We start from the raw sequence: 16,197 nt of genomic DNA on the forward strand, positions 1-16,197 counted from the left end.
AATGTACCAATAAAATATTTTATTTACTATTAATCATTAAAATTACTTTCAAATATTTTATCACCAATTATCAGTTATATGACACACTATTGCTTGTTTCAAAATTGGAGCTTGTTTGACCAATACGGTCTGAATAATGTAACTGTTTTTCTTAACTGCTGCCTAATTTATAATTTCGATCCATCGTACGTATATTTTGCGGCTTGATTTATAACACTTTCACTACTCACCTATATTTTTGGAAGTTCACGTAGATATGTTATATCTAAAAAATTAGTTTTTCCAGCTCCAACGTAGCATCATATTTCAACAGACTAAAATAAATAATGGGTATTAATTTCTGGTAAAAAAATCGTCAGAAATACCTTAGCTTATAAACGTTTAGACCAAGATTCAATCTTAAAGGTTTCTATAACAAAAAAAAGTTTCGTAGTGATAAATTGCAGGATTGGTAATCTGAAAACTTGGTGCATTTTAAAAGAAAATTAATAAATTTTCTTAATGCAAACGTTATCCAAAAGTTTGTTTCTTGGGGTTGGTATCGTTGAAAAGAGGGATCATTGTGTATAGGTAGGGCTGACAACGGAGGGCAAAGCGGTAATAACACGTGGCTCATTAAATAAAAATGTGGGAATTCAGCGTGGAGAAAAGTTACAATTGTAAAACTTCTATGTACCTGTGCATACATCAATGTCAGCATTTAATCTTCTAAAGACCGTCTGGTCGCTCCGAGACTTATCCTCAATACGTACCTACGTATATACATATGTATGTTTGCAGATACGCATTTTGTCATCTGCACTATTCGAAATTAAACTTTTCTTCATTTCAAACACTTTTTTCCTTCGTACAGTGATATTCTTTTCGAGTTTCACAAACACCTAAGAGATGCAATTTACGTATCTATATAACAACGATAAGGGGTAGCTAAGCTAGACTTTCTCCCCTCTAAAGCCGATTTTCGTCAAACTAAACGTAATTCGACTTTTGCTAAAGAGCAAAAAGCGATAATCGTCGCTAGTCGCAATCTCCCAAATCATCCCGAAAGAATTGCAAAAGGCTGATATATATGTACAACATTGCAATACCGAATTGGTCCAACGGCTGAAGATCTTATTTAAAAGTTCTAGATAAGGCTAGTGGAAAGGTTTTTGTCGTTCCCCTCCCGGAACACTTGGTTGTCTCGTCAAGCGAGAATGTACACTGCGAAAGAAGAAGTAATTTGGTAAAGAGGAAGAAAGAAGCGAGGATGTTGCAGAGGGATGATGTTGAGAGAGTTGGAATAGATTGGGGAGGGAGGGAGAGAGTGAGAGAGGAGGGATGGAGGAACAGAGTAAGAGGGGTGAAGATGAAGCGGAGGTAGAGGAGTGGGGGCTGGTCTAGGGGGAGGATTGGCAATGCTGGGGTCGCGCGCGGGCGCAAGAAAGAGAGACAGAGAGTAAAAGAGAGCGAGAGAGAGTGAAAGAGGGATGAGAAGAGGGTGAAGTGGCGCTAGGCAAGAGGGGGTGGCAGGCCAGTTCAGCTTTACTGGCCGCGGCTCGACTCGTCAGTGCGGCCTGAACGGTTAACCGGCCTACTTCTCCCCCCCTCTCTCTCTCTCTCTCCCCCTTTTTCTCTTTCTCCAAAGACGCGCGCGGCCGTTCAGTTCCTTCCGGTGGTCAACGACGCTGCGAGGAATTTCCTTGGAAGCGGCGACTGCGGTGGTGGTGGTAGTGGTGGTGGTGGTAGTGTTGGTGGTAGTGGTGGTGGTAGTAGTGGTGCTGGTGGTGGTGGTGGTGGAGGCGGTTGCTGACACTCCTGTCAGTGCTCGGCCCAGCCGGTCAACGAATCCGATAAGACTATAGTTACTTTCTCTCTCTCTCTCTCTCTCTTTCCTCATTTCTTTCTCCTTCTCTCTATCTCTCTCCTTCTCTTCGTTTCATCTCTATTAACCCTCTCCTCCCCATCGCACTCTCTAAAAATCACGCGGAAACTGCACAATGTGCTGATGAACAAACGCTACTAGCCCTCGTTACTAGCAAAAAGGACGAGCAATCGTTATACGAAGCAAATAGTTCTTTTAGCGATCCCCGGGGAGCCAGTGGAAAAGGCCCGAAGTGGACGGACCGGCCCTTATCGTTATCCGGAATAGAGATATTTCTCTGTGGTGCGAGCTGCGTTTGCTCGAGAGCAGGAGAAAGCTCGAAGATACTCGGCAGGACTACTCTATTGGGTGGGAATAGGAGAGAGAGAGAGACAAACGCGAGGAAGGAAGGAGACTGCGTTACGCGCAGTAGAAACAGCTACGCAGAGTCAGACATAACAGAGCTACTCTACTTAGGAGGATCGACAGTTTATGCTGGAAAAATTACGGCTCAATTGCCTCGAAATATTAAACGAATACGTATTTACGTGTGTATGTGTGAGTGTATATATGTACCCACACATTCGAAGACGGTTAAAGAAACGAGAGGATAAAGAGGAGAGAGCCGAGTGACCTCGAGCCGAGCTTAGCCGGACGAACGCCAGATGTGTGAATAGGCTGTATTCTAGAAGATCAACGAGCGTAACAGCCCCAACGTCCTTGGACCTCTTGTCCTTTCCAAGGATCGTTCTCTCCCTTCAGAATTAGCGTTCTCGATACTGGAACGTAACAGAATCGTCGGAGCTTTCATAGGAATTCGTAAGTGTTTAAAATTTTTCCTTCAGAAAACTTTTTCCTCTTTTATAAGCTTTAAGTATTTTTTTCTTTCTTATCCCTTCTATTTTTCTTTCATGCTTCGCTATACTCTCTCCTCTTTTTTCAACATTAATTCACAAACGTCGAATTTTCAATTGCAAATTCGACGTCCATTAACAACACAGACTTGATTGACCCATGCTTTTCCGTTTAATGACAGTGTGGAATTTGCAAACTTTCTTTTTCCACTTTGCCTCGACGCATACCTGATTTAATGGTAAAAACTGCTGGGTTCATCCTGGCGATTGTGGAAGGAAGCTTGGGACATGATTTTCATATTGCTATTTTTAGAAATTTTGTATTCACTGTTGTTTTGATCCATTTATAGCTGAAAGAGTGCGAAATAAAATTGGAAAAATGACAGAAGAGGAAAAGGAAAATTCGGACTAGGCTTCGTGAGGTAAAATTTGCGGCAACGTGATGAGGTTAAAGTATCGCGTCGCGTGGTAGAGTTTAAGGGTCAGTCGTGACGGTCGCCAAGTAATTATTTCTGAAATACCGACAGCTTTATTACCGATTTTCATGGTTTTCCTGAAAATCCACTCGATTTATCACTAAATTATTAAACTCTGTTTATTAAGTTTAGGTCCAGGGGAAATCTCCAACTGGTTTGTTTTTTCGACTTATCTCATATTAAAACAACCGAAGCATTTTGCCCCATCCAGTGTCGTGTAAATTTATACTCTAATGGATTAAATCTTTAAGCAAACAGTTTTTTCTTCATCCTGCGAAGGGTGCGCCAATTGAAATGATGCAGCATTCTGCATGCAATATATACCCAGCGTAAAATGGTCTTTGGCGACTTTAACGTGAAATCGCTAAAGTGCCTATCTGCATTACGTCATAAAACGCTACGAATGCTTATTTGCATTTTCATTTTAGCAGATTCGCTTTTATGCGTGCGCTAGTCGGACGTTCTTCATCTACAGGGTTCTTTTCAAAATGTCAAAGTTCTTTGATTCATAATTTCCTTCCTGATTTATCACCCTTTCGTATAGTCGAAGAAAACTGATAACGCTGCCAATATAAAGATGGCAATTGTACAGCCAAGATTGAATATCGATTACTCGACAGTGATTACAATGCGAATGCCAAATACATTTTTTTAGTCACTTTTAATCTACTTGTAAATCTATTTTATAGAGAAATAACACACGAATAAACTCCAACTGGCTACAAAGAAAATATGTGTTACAATAAATCACTTAGAATATCATTTAAACTACACGTGCTGGTAAAAGGTGAATCAATGCGATAAAATAATTTTCGTTGTAATAATTTTTATTGCACAGTTAAATTTGTTATGAAAAATATATATATCAGGCTTACAAATGGATTAGAAATGACTACGTTGAAAATGTGTTAAAAAATGTACTTATAATATAATTTCATATGTACGTCCATGCTTGTGAAAGGTGCATTCGTGGGACTTAGATATTGTGTAATGTAACGTAATTACAGTTTCCCAAAGTGATGGTAGTTGGATGCGTCTGGACCACTTATACATAGTTAAGTGGTGTTAGTTTGCATCGCTGAACACATTGACAAAAGCCAACGGATTATAATGATAAGCTTATGAACCATTTAGGAAGGCGAGCGTGTGGGATGGATCAATGCCTTAGGCCCAATGGGCTGACGGATAAATTTGTCACGCACGATGCACCCTACTATCAGCTATATCGTATCTCAATTGTCCTTATCTGCCGCATTGTCAAAATATAAATATCCCTATCTTGTCGTTCCATTCTTTTTATAGACTCGTATAACTCGGTCGGATCGTTAACATTCCTCCAATATATGTTTACACGTTAGAAAAACTTTCTTTACCTCTCTCACTCCCAACTTGAAAATTGCGCGGTTCAACGTTCAATTTTTCATTATTCATCGTACCACGCCTTGTTAATTGGAAACCGTGGTCTAATTAGTCATTGTTCGCGTATCGAATAACACGTAAAAGTTCAAATAAATCGAAATTCGACCGTGAGAGCTTTGAATTTCTACCCTGAGTAAACACAAAACTCAGTTTGATTTTTTTATATTTCTTTATGATTTTTCCAACCCCATACTGCTCCTCGTTCTTTCTCTCCCCTTTACTATTGGCTACCAGGAAATTTCTCATCGAGGTAATGCTAATCTTGAAAAATTGATATATACGAACGGTGAATGAAGTTTATCGTGTCTCCGGAGCGGAGATATCGCGTTTCCTGCCCGATATTACATGTATATACGTATACTATAGATGTATACGTACTATGCAGGTATCCAGTAACAAACGGAAAACGGGCCCTTTTTAATATTCCGTACGCTTTCACGAAATATAAGCCCGGGCGAAATGTGGAGAAAATGATGGCGAAGCTACAAAAGGGGGAATGGTTGAAAAGGCCGTTGCATTGTCGATCGAAAGTGTCGAATCGAAATCCCTCGGATGGGAATGAATTCTATGAATGATATTACATTTTTATCGATAACCCAACGAGCGTCGTGTCTCATGAATTTTATTCCTAACTCCATCCCCATTCCTCACCTACCCTTCTTCTCATTCCAGTCGATGCATTAATAATCTCAACGATCCCTCACTATTATTTCGATGAAACGAAAAATAAAAAGTCATGTTTTACGTTCCACGAATTATACAGATTTTGGTGAATACATCCTGACCTTGACCAACTCAATTTATGTATTCCTATACGCGTTTCAGCAAATATTTCTCCTCTTATTATCAGTCGAGTGCTCGGGCTTTCCAATAATGGCACATACACATAACGATTTATCGAGGGATTTCCTCGTTAAATTCAAATGTACAATTCTTCAGATCCAACAAAATCCAAAAAATTTGACATGGTACATTCCTCAAATCTGTAAAACTATTTATTGAAAAATTCCAATGATTTTTCATACGCATGCGAATAGTTTTAAATTCTCGTTTTTTTTTAGATCAAAGGAATTTATAAAGTGTTTTGCATATAGGATTGTTCACATTTAACTAAAATTTATGGATCAATTGTTTTTTTTCTGTATAGCTAATGTTAACAGGAATTCAGTTTTAGGAATAACGAGATATCGTATTACAATTAAGAGCAATTATTCACGAATCATTAAGGTTTGCTCCGATTACTGATCATCAATAAGAATTTTATTGTTTTTAATTAAATTATAAATTTATCCATTGTAGCCCTCTACCTATCCCGTTATCTTAGAATTCCACGATAAGACCGTAGTTTCTACCAGTTTAATGTTTGTCTCATCGCGCATAGATTCAATCTTCAAGTAGGTATGTTGTTTGAAATTGCAGGCATATAAACTGCGTAACTGATAAGAGATAACAGATAATCATTGATTAGGCCCAGGAAAATGATTTAAAATCAATAAATTGTGCTCAAATATGTTAGTTGGACATATTAATACAAATATCCACTTTTTACTTTTCGTTCGAGCTCGAAATCAGATCAAGCTAGAAATAGTTACCGTGACCCAACTTCGCTCGATTCCCTATTAATGTATTCTCACTCTATCTTTCCCTCTCTCTCTCTCTCTTCAAAATTTAATAATTTCATGTCTTTGCCCAATTCTACAATCTTTATAATTTTCTACATAAGAAAGCTTGCAACTTTTATTATTCCATTTACCGTTTTCTCCAAACGTATATGTACGTTTATCATGGAACTTATTATCTGCTACTTAATTGATATCCCATAATTTACATTTTTGCATTTTTATTTCACGTATCAACATCCATAATCCAATTATATTATCAAGTTAATGCGTACATACTTATTATAACAAAAAATCGAAACTATAACTCGAACAGTGTTTACCTACATCTCGTAAATAGACAGTTGAAGAATTAATAAATTTGTTTCATATATCTGTCTTTCGTATGCTAACTTATTTTGTAATTCCTCATTTTTATTAAAAAATTGATTACTACAATAGATTTATTTTATTTATCTATCTTTCACCCTCTAACTCACTCCCTGCATTTCGTCTCTCTGTCTTTCCCTACGTTACTCCGTACATCTATCCTTCTCCACAAATATACATATTTCATCCCACCAATCAAAGCATCACTTCATCCTATCGATTCATCTCGAAATCCCAGGATTGCCATACCAGAACTTGCGTTCAAAGAGCCTTAGGAATAAATAAATACATACATATATTTATAACACTATTACATAGTCAGGACGAGAAGGAGATTTTTTCTCAGAAAATGCAAAGGATCTCGAATAGAATTATAGTTTTTCTGCTTCAAACGAGTGAAGCCTATGTACATACTTTATATCGATTGTACGCAAATTCGTAATCAAGCATTTCCCATTCATTCGTGCGCAGTGTTAACGCTGAACATATTACGAAGGTAGTAGGAGCATTATTATAGGAGCGGCGTTTTTGTCAGTGACTGTACGTATTATCGATGAACACGAAACACGTGTATTTTCTTACAGTCGATCTAAGTTAGCTCGGTGTGTACCGGCACGTGCCTGTACTCAATAAACTATCCATACCTGTGAGAAATCAGAGCGTCGAGAACTTGAAGCGCGCAGATTGGAATATTGATGCGCACGCAATAACCAGCCTAAAAAAGATCCCCTACCCATTAAAAGTTATAGAAGCTCGTGGGAAGCAGCTTGGTAACTCCCGTATAGCTTAACAGCTTAATTTTTAATCAGCCTCGCTCTTCACACCGACTCCTTTGGGGAATCAACAAACTTTTAATCCCACAGCTTTAACGTACCTTTTACGCTCTTAACCATAGCAGAGAGAGAGAGAGAAAGCGAGAGAGAGAGAGCGAAAATTATCAAAAACTTTCATTCCGATTTGTCCCAATTACCCCTTCGCCTCTTCATCTCCACTAGTACGCCGCAATATCCAAGAACGACTTGTCTGACCAAACATCGGCTATTACTACTTGAACGCAAATATCCCTCGGAGGTACTACAAGTAGTAAATGGTTTCCACTTATGGTGCCGCAATCCAGCAGCAAATTGCCTTATTCGGGCAAATGGACTCATCCACGTGTATTTCTAGTATATAAAAAGAGTCTTCATAAGACAGGGAAGCACAGTTTTGCTCGCTCGCCAAGCACGGATGACATCGAAGGGCGACTGTCGACCAATGACGATCCACCGTCTTGATCCCTGGGGACTCCCTTGGATTTAAGGGGTGCCTATGAACTGGGAGATAACTGCGAGAAGTTTCACAGAAATATATCTGCGCACGTTCCCAGCTCTGTATCTCTTTTCGTACAGGAAAATACGTGCGCAGTAGTAAAACCGTCGATTGGGCATCAGTAGTAACGGAAATACGTGGTAAGACCTACGATAGTCCAACGATTTTCCACGAGGGAGCAAAGCAGAATTTGCTAAATATCAATTTTAGTAAATGGGTCGAGCGGATGAAAGACCGGGCATGGAAAATGCATGAGAGTCGGGGAAGAGAGAGGGAGAGAGGGGGGGGGGAGGCGTTTCAGTAGAAATAAAAGTTACATCGATGGATCGATTCATCGATATGCACGGGTCCGAGACTAACGTCCCTTTAACACTGTACGTTATACTTTTTTTCTCTCCTACCAAAAAGCTTCTCGCACTCTCATTGTTCCAAACGTCGCACTGCAAATTGGCTGGCTTTAACGCCTAGTGGCTTTTTCTACTTAAGACCCAAGCGTTTCTAGACAAACAATTCGTCGCGCGTGTTACGCCTCTACTTTACTACTGCGGACTTTTGTTGTTTCAGTGAGTAAAGTTCTTTTCACCTCGACTCCCCTCCTTCCCACTCTCTCTCTCTCTCTCTCCACTCTTCCCCACTTTCTCTCTCTTTCCCTTTCTCACTTCTTTACTTTTCTTCCTCTCCCTTACCATTTTCTTTTTGTTCTCAAGCGAACAAAACAAAACAGTTGAAAAGTCGATATCGAGTACTTTCCTATCTACGCGCTATCTATAGAATGAACGGTGAAATATTTCAGATCAACTTTCCGCGGCATTGCTGTTCATTCGAAGCTTTAATTAGCGGTGAGAGATTAAAGAATCATAATTACTGATTTCGCGCTCCGATTGTTGGAGATTTTTAGCTCGTAATAAATTTGTTTTGCACATTGAATTCTTCAAAAGAATCAAAATTGATATGGTGTGGGAGTGAGAGTGAGTGATTATTGTTATATCGTGCAAAGGCAAAGCCCTGTTGATGTATAAGTAAACATTGATTAAAAATAAATATATTGAAGACTTATAATATGCGTCTTTCATAGGTCAAGAAAGAAATTTGTAATTAAGCAACGATAGAGCAGATTGCGTACTATAAATCATTATAGAGCATGATTATTATTCTAACACACATATATCACGTTTATTCGGAATCCGTTTGATATACGTCACTATGCCATTGGAAAACTAAAATTAAATCCCTGAACGATCCATTATCTGGTATTTTTGCGCCAGTTTCACCAGCAAACTGAATCAACACAATGATAACGATTTTCTCCTCTCTCATTCTTGCGATCTCACTTTATCGGATGTATATATTTTATCAACGAACATGACAGTCGGTAATCCATACTTCGAATGAATTTTAGCATCTCGCGCGAGAGATGTCGAGCGCCCTAGGATCTCACGATAGATTCGTTCGATCCATCAAGTACAATAATAAAAGTATTATTTCTTTCCCACTCTTTATCGGGGTCGTTTAGACTTTAACTGCTACTAGTGCATGTGTGTTTGTGTAAGTTCGTCCGCTTTAGTTACACTTTTTACACAGAAAATGGAATAATATACGTTTCGTATACTGTAAGAATTTTAAAATGAGGTGCAGGCTAAGATGACATTTTATTATGCTTTTCGTTTGTTCTTCTACAATGACACAAGTGTAAAGCAAATAAGCAATTACAATTGTAGAAATTGGCATTTTATCTTGCATTTGATTAAAAAATTATACAGTATACGTATGAACATTTTATACCATTTTCAGTGTAAAAATTTTAACTACAATAATCAAACGTAGTTTCCTCGTTTACGCTTGCATATCTGAAAAATTGATTAATCAACATAAACAGCTTGGAGATATGCAAATAATCGGTAGATGCAATCGAACGTCGATTAATGGATAGCAGGGATTCGCGTGCTTTTCTAAAAGAAAGTCACGAGAATCGTTGTAACAAAACAATGCTTGATAAGAGATTCGTGATAGCTAGGTAATCGAATTGATACTTTTATATCCGTTGAGATCCATATGTCACTTATTTGCTACGAATTTGCTAAAAATTTGTTTCGTTTGCCAAATGCTTCGAAAATTTAATTGTATTTAGCAGTATCATTTCTGGCTTCTCAGTTACAGGGGTATATCTCAATAATAATTCGTAAACTCTCCATTCAACTGTGATTTTGCAATCATCTCGTTTAACACACATTTTGTATACAACTTAATGATTTTCTGCCAAACTTAATGAGCACTACATGCTCCTCCATAAATTTTCAATAAAAAATTCTTATGTTAATAAAATGTTTCCAACACATAAATTAATATTAGAGACTCTTTTTCAATTCGTTCACCCTTCAATCTTTCTTCCATGCGAACTTTCCCTCTCTCTGAACTTGCTCTTTATTATCTCAAATTCCTCCCATTCTTACATATTATATATAATTCAGTTATATTGTACATTGATCAAAGCTCATCTACAAAAATCATATAATTATATCCAGAAAACCTCGTTACTGTCAACCAGCTCTAATGATCTCATGAAATTACTCTTCCCCTCACTTCATATGCTGCCAAAGTAGAAAAAATTCGCGTGGCTTATTTGCCTTCATTATCGATAATTGTGCCATGACCACTGCGGGTTTCCTGGGACAAATGGGGCCTTGAGAATGGCGAAAAAAAGTTTTGGGAGTTTTTGCGCATAATTCCATGAATTCCTCGAAGGTTGAAAGAGAGGATGGATAAAGTTGGGGCAGCGAGTAATCAAAGTAGCCATAAATAAGCTGGCAGAAAACAATGAAGAACGTTTCAGGAATGATGAGGAAAAAATTGCAGTGAAATTAAACTGTCTCTTGTAAAAGGTTAGTACGTCAGGGAGGATTACGAGTTTAATTTACGGTACAAGCTAACCAGTGTGTCTCGAGTGTAAATCATTCTCTTCGGAATAGAGTGTTCCCTATAATGCCGGCATTCTAAAACTCTGTATTGGTTTGGGCTGACCAACGGCTATTTTACTTAAGACAATTCGATAAGCTGCCACGTTGAGTACGATGTTACGAAAATTGAATGTATTTTCCTAATTAATAACAGTTTCATTCTGTCGTAATTCAAAATTGAACAGTTTTCAAAAGAACGTTTAAATCAATGTGAATGACAGATCAGTATTACAAATCTCAACTGTCAAACAATCGTTTTTGAATATAAACTGTATACACGCGTATGTGCACAACTTTTAGGTACGTTTGACGTCAGAATGGATTTATTGAATATTTAAATTTGTTTCAGTTATAGTTTTGCCTGCTCGAAAAACATGTTATTTTTTAAACTTAAAATTAGTTGCTTTTATTAATATTATATTAATTGTTTCACTTTAATATATATATATATATATGTACCCTAAAACCGGCCTTCCACGTTCACTTCCAATTCCTCGGCTTATTCTCTGAGCATCCTTAAGCTCCTTCGTGCCTTTGCAGCAGCTTCAGAAACCTTGATTTGCTGTGTGTCTACGTCTAGACACGTATTAAAACTGCTGTCGCCTTTTTATATGCCCCTGACGTTCATTATACGTATAATAGTGATAAAACATCGTATATACAACTAGAAATATTTTTTTCCAATATTTAATATAAATTTGACAGCGGCTATTGGACGTATATGTATATAGCTACGAAGAATAGAACCAGGTCACAATTTTCTAAAAGTAAGAATCAAAAGCATCAAATTTTAGAACTCAATTATTGCAAAAAATAATCCACACAAAAAAATATAACGTAAAAGTTATTATAAAATTTCATATCTTTTTTTTAGAATCACAATAGTGTGAACATTTTCATTGCGTAAGTATCTGTTCCTTTTCGTATAACTTCATTCAATTGATTCTAAAGTCAACGCCCATTTTGTTTAAAGTACTGACGTGTAATGTAAGACAAGTTGTTTACTGGATAGTTCTTCGGAAAGTATAGGGCGGTCCCTTAATAGGATGCTTCTGAATTTCTCTTACTGTATTCTGAATATATTCCAAAGCAATAAAACAAACATGCTGCACAAGTTTCATTCCTCTTAATTTCAATTGTAAAACGTTTCCCAAGTGACTTATTTTTCTATATTTAAATAACATAAGTTCTTATATATACAAGTTTGAAAATGAATTTTCTATTCAGGGTGAGTTTATTGTTAAAAAAGTGTAAACTATGCTAAACTGTAAATTATATAAATTGAGACATTTCACGTGTCCATGCGTAAAGATTGCACACAACATTTTCACCTAATCTATACACCTACCTAAAATTCCAAATTGAAATATCTTTTAAACATCTGGAATAAATGGTATATTATTATAGGGTTTAGGAAGATCTTGAGATAAACTATAAAAATATACAATAAGAATAGTGATTTTTATTTAACAAAAAAATGTTGTACCCTTCGCATGACCTTTCAAGGTTATGCATGCCAATAGCAGAATCGTATGACTCCCTTATAACCAAATACGCTTTATTTATTTACAGAGCCGCATGATAAAACTGTGAGAGAAAATTTTCCAAAGCCTGAAGATCGGGTAAATGTCAAATTAAGTAGAGACCTTGTTTCAAATCGAAATAAGCGAGGGGAAAAAATCTGCTATCGTGCGATTATTTCTGGATTGTTCGAAGAGTGAAGGGGAGGTTGGAAGGAGGGGATCGAGGTTGAGAATCTCTGGTGGGCAAAGTTAGACCTGCAGGATAGCACCTGCAACGCCTATTATGCACACCGTCAGAGATCACTATCTAACCGGGTTAATCTATTCTTCCCTACTGGCAGGACGTATACTTATATCCTGCATAGTATAGTATCCAGCATTATTGCTTGTGTGCGTCGATATGGCATAAACGAGCACACGTGTATACCCATATTCAGGTATATAGGCTTGCCTGAGAATATCGCGTGACGAACCCGTCAAACGGACAAGCACTACCTCTGAAAATCCTTTTCCATCTAACCACCCCCTTTCCACCAACCATTCGTAGTTTGACCCTCGAATTTTTCCTTGACTTCCTTCGTCTTAACACCCGTTGCCCCCTTTCCAAATCTCTGCTCCCTATGCCACCACCCCTCCAACTTTCAACATCTATATACCGCATTTCTCACCTGAGAATACGATCGTCGACTCTGACAAATGCTGCTTGCCGCTTCCATTAATTTCCATTTCGAGTGTCACGCAACAAGGGAAGGGGGAGGGGATCGGATAGTAAGGATAGTGGAAAAAGTACATTAGAGGATCTTGACGATGGGTGATACGGCGTCAGGAAAGGATTTCTTATAGCTGAAGACGGAAACTCGGGGCAGTCAGAGGGTAGATAGCAATCTTGATTGGTGGACGATTAGAAATGGAACTTCCGGTCATCGAAACATGTATCGATCGCTCTTGTTACGTCCGTTCACCTAGTTTTAATCGTATCGGTCTTTAACCAATTGTGGCGAAAAATCTCTATCGTTCCTTTTCTACTTTTTAATACGCGACGGCTACCAAGTCACGGGCTTTAATTTCGAAGACAGATGACAGTTATTTAATTATGAGAGGGTAGATAGCGATCTTGATCATGGAAGGATTAAAAATAGCACTTCCTGTCATCGAAATATGTTATGATGGATCTTGTTACGTTCGTTTATTCATTTTTCTATTATATCGATCGATAACTAACTATGTTAATAATTTGTAAGGACAAGTCTGATCAAGAACTTGAATTCCCTTTTTCTACTTTTCAATATACAGCAACAGCCGCCTTTACCGCGTATCGAGTTGTACATCCCCTCCAAGCACCAAGTTTTTTAATCAATGGACAAAACTTCATTCTCGCTCTCTTCCCAAACGAGCTTTTCCTTCTGGAACTGCAGTGCGGATGTTTCCCACAGCTGCATCGCAATATATTCCATCCAAGGGAATCCTGATCCCTTTTGGTTTTCTCTTTGCACGCCCCTATCCTTCTTACATCATGGACAAATTCCTCCATCGGGCTTGTACTCGCCAAAAAAACTTTCAGCATTCTCGAAAATTTTGGCTCTCTTAGTTTGCTTGATCTTCGTCTCCCTGTATGTAAGGTGAAGCTATACACTAGTATGGGTAAACGTACATAGAAGTAGTATAGATTTTCTTTTTGTTTTCTTGAATTCGTTAGACTTTTTGGTCCTCTCTTTGCTCGCCCCTATCCTTTCTGCGTCATGAGATTTGAACGTGACGAAAAAAATGGTTAAACATTCTGCAAAATCTCAATTTCCCCAGTTGGCTTACTTTGGTCTATCCGTCTGCACAAAAGGTTACATTGTTGTAAGGAAACGTATATCGAAGTAGGTAACGACGTTGTCAGAATGAAAGAGATAAAAATTTTTTATTTAAGCGAGATCAATAAAAGAGACATTTTTGGAAAAACTTTTGGTCGGAAGGAAGTAACGATACAGAAAAATGTAAAGAATAAGGGGAAGGGTCTGGTGTATGGTTGGCGTGAGATGATACTCATTAGAATCCATGTCGCTGGATTACGGAGCTTTGGAAACGTCGATGAATAAGTACATGGGATAAGGATAGAAAGGGAGACGTAGAGAAAAGTATACGCACGATTATTTCTTTATGTCCTCGAGCGATCCTTCTATCTCGAAAGGAAACGTTAAGGTTCATATTTCACTTTCTCACCGGACACGTTTTCTCTATATGTTCCCCTTCTTTTTTTCAAGCTTTTTTCTGTCTATCAAACACCCTGCTTGTTCTCTCTTTCCCTCGCTCTTGCCTCACTCAGCTCTCTGCAATATCTGCCGCTCCACTGGCTCGCATATAACGCGAGTTCGTAGAATTTCCCAGCAAGATCTCCAATAAAATTCCAGCTCAATCCTTTTTCTTTTTCAATTAGCGAATTGACTCCAAGTTCATTCAAATTATCTCCCTATTAAACATAGTATGCGAGAATAGAGTGTTTTATGACAGAGAAGAGTCAGCAGTTACTACGGGCAAATTATTGAAAAATATTCCAAAACAAGAAAGATTAAAGTGGAACGAAGAAATAATTTACGGAATAATGAAGTAAAGCTTGATTAATGACCTTGATAGAGATTATGCAAAATTAATGGTCGATTCGAGCGAATGTTGGCTGTATTTTTAGGATGGAAATATTTATGCGCGGAATTGGGGTGGGAAAATTTGAATATGGGGGATGGGGCGGTGAACCGAGTTTTTACGGCCCTGTATACGAAGGAAAAAGGAGGTGGAAATAGCAAAGGCGAGCTCATGTCAGTGGGGAAATAGGACTCGGTGTCTGGCTCCAGCTGGTGCTTTACCTTTCACAGCGGAATTGCTGTACATGCGATATTTAAAGGAACCAATGCACACAGAAACACAAGTAAAGCATACATTGCTCTATATACGCGTATGCATATATCTATATGTATGTACAGATGCCCTCGCTACCCTATTCGACTTGTCCCTGATCCTTCAATTATCCAAGTATATATTTACCATTTCTCGATACAGTGTCCATTTTTTATAACACAGTTTACCATTTCTCCGAATTATGAGAATAAAGAGAGAGAGAGAGAGAGAGAAAATTCTGAAGAGAATGAGACAAGTCATTTCGCAGTATTATTAATTTTTCGATTGGTCGTTGTCAGGTATCAAGAGGAATCTTATTAAAATGCAGACGAGTTTTATCGTTTGATTTATGCACGAGTCGTTGCTGCAGGAAAGCTATGGAAAGAGGAGGGAGGAGTATTGAGTGATAGGACGATTTGCACGAGCAAATAAGTGGTAGAGGTCTAATAATTCTGCGGCTCGCATACTTCCTCGCACTCGACGCGCTTAATAACTTTCGGATTCCTCGGATGAATTGTTGAAGGCTATAAAGATTCGCTCGGGGCGTACCAAAGTCGTCGTTTCTACTCACTGAAATTGAAAAAATGTAATTTAGCTTGTCACTTTTCGCCGGGGATGCTTGATTTAACTTCATTTACCGACTTCGTGAAATATATCGATCGATCCCGTGACCCGTGCGAATTAATCCCAATTTTTCCACCCCAACCCCTTCGCCAAACTTCCAGTCCCAAAGCCAAAAATATTGCCCTCCAAACCATAAGATTCGAAAAGCCCGGATACTTTTTTTTTATCCGGCTGAATTATCGCTACTTCTGCACGAGTCACGAACGGGATGGTGGCGCGCTTTTCATTTATCAATACTACTTGGAGTTTCTCTTTACAGGCGAGTCGACGCGACAGTGACAAGCGAGCTTTCCATACGTCGAATGGGAAAGCCGAGTGAGAATCTTTACAC

At 38.2% G+C, this 16,197-nt stretch overlaps 1 protein-coding gene across 2 annotated transcripts in view; it reads left to right on the forward strand.

The window, feature by feature from the left end:
- Positions 1–1,790: 1,790 nt before the first annotated feature.
- LOC136772670 (acetylcholinesterase-like) overlaps positions 1,791–16,197 on the forward strand; it is a 105,151-nt gene continuing 90,744 nt past the window's right edge. For both annotated transcript variants that reach the window (XR_010822506.1, XM_066725795.1), the window contains exon 1: positions 1,791–2,662. The gene's annotated coding sequence lies outside the window, so the exon portion shown is untranslated. The remainder of the gene's footprint in view (positions 2,663–16,197) is intronic.

This window comes from Prorops nasuta, unplaced genomic scaffold (assembly GCF_024137725.1).
Source record: "Prorops nasuta isolate Cenicafe-Biocafe unplaced genomic scaffold, Cenicafe_Pnas_1.2 PNAS00004, whole genome shotgun sequence".
Classification (NCBI taxonomy): Eukaryota; Metazoa; Arthropoda; class Insecta; order Hymenoptera; family Bethylidae; genus Prorops; species Prorops nasuta.